The sequence below is a fragment of the Hylobates moloch genome, unplaced genomic scaffold, assembly GCF_009828535.3.
Source record: "Hylobates moloch isolate HMO894 unplaced genomic scaffold, HMol_V3 SCAFFOLD_13, whole genome shotgun sequence".
Lineage (NCBI taxonomy): Eukaryota > Metazoa > Chordata > Mammalia > Primates > Hylobatidae > Hylobates > Hylobates moloch.
Window position 1 is genome coordinate 97,418,592 of NW_026652288.1, and position 1,775 is coordinate 97,420,366.

Sequence of the window (1,775 nt, forward strand, 5' to 3'; positions counted from 1 at the left end):
TACTTCAAATGCTTTTAGAATGAGCTCTTCCATAGTATCAGAACTGTTGAACGACATGAGTGTTTTACCCATGAGATTCTATAAATACAGACTCCCTCTGTTTCATCCACTAGCTTGTATGTTTCTGTCTTCTGATGAATTCATCATTGCACAAGCATTTTTGGAGGACAGCATTGTGCTGTGAGCTGAAGGGCTGAACCATACCCCTGCCTGGAGGGTTTTGAAGTCTGGTAGTTGTCCAGGGAGCACGTTGTCAGACAACTGCAATCAGGAGAGGACAATTGTGTCACGAGAGAGGTGAAAATGTGTATGTGAGATACAGAGATAGGAGAGGGGAGAAGGGAATGTGTCTGCGTAACTAGAGGGTCTAGTGTGTTTAGGGAGGCAGGCAGGGCTGAGTGGTCTGGGCAGAGGGTAGGTTGAAGGAGGAAGAGAAGCTGGAGTTCAGGCCAGAAAGAGTCTGGGGCTGATGTCTCGCGGGCTCTGAGGCTGTGCTCAGGTGCTTGTTTCTTCTCAGAGTTTGCCAGTCCCAGATGTGCCCAGACACAGGTGGTACCTTTGCATGACTTCTTAGAGCCTCAGTTTCCCCTTCTGTAAAATGGAAGACATGAATGTTGCCTCTAAGGGACCTGTGTGAGGGTGGCCCAGGAGAAAGTGGTAGCACAATGCTTTGAGCTCCTCCAGAATACGATGCGAAGGGAATGCAAATCACAGTTATTTATAATGGCAGCAAACTGAGATGCTGAGAAGACGTTGCTGCAGGCCGCCAAGCACTCCCTCTGGAAATCCTGAAAGCCTGCTACTGCAGGGCTGTGCCCAGATGCCAGCTGGAAGCAGGCTTATCTCTTCTCAGCTCCCGGTGCTTCTTCCGATCCTGCCAGGATGTTCCTTACAAAACAAACACTAATCTCCCTGCATAGTTCCACCTACAGAGGAGGAAGCTCTGCACCCTTCTGCCCTCCCCTTTTAGAAAACCAAGCTGAGTTCTAAACTCTTAGGTCATGACAAGTTCCCATTTTGTGTCATCATTGCCTCACCAGGTAGCGCTATCAAGGCTAGACCTTTGGAGGCGGGAATGGCATGACCTAGGAAACAATCTAATGTCTCGTTAGTCTCCTAAGGCAGCCCTTCACTTGTGGAGCTGTCTCATCCTTGTGCCAAGCTTGTGTTGGGCACAAAGCACTCAGGCATCCAAGGAGGTGATATGCAAGGCAAGGCAGTCAGGGGCGTGGCCCAGAAGGAGACACCGGGAGCAGGGTCCTAACATCCACACAATTTCGTTTTTTAACAAAGGAAGGAAAGGACCACATTGGTTTCAACTTTTTAATCTTTGAAAAAAAAAAAATGCAAACGGCGCTCCCTTCACAAACATCATCTCTTATGGGACCCCACCATGTACAACTTGAGTTCACCCACCGGTGACTCTCTCAGGTACCCCAAAGGGATTCTAAAACAGTGTTTCTCAAACTTTGATGTGTACGCAAATCCATAGTGGGTATGGTTAAAATGTAGGTTCCGATTTAGAGGTCAATGGTGGGACCTGAAATTCTGCATTTCTAATAACTTTCCAGTTTATGTCAATGCCACTGATCCATGGACCAAACTTTAAGAAGCAAGGGTCTAGAGCTCTAAGAATTACAGTTTGGAAACCACTGATCTTTAGGTTATACAGACAATGAGCCTCCCCGCTCCCCATCCCTGGGGATATTAAGCCAAGTTTCCTGGATTAGATTCTGCCTAGACTGAAGTCAGCTTCTATAATCAACTGTAAATCA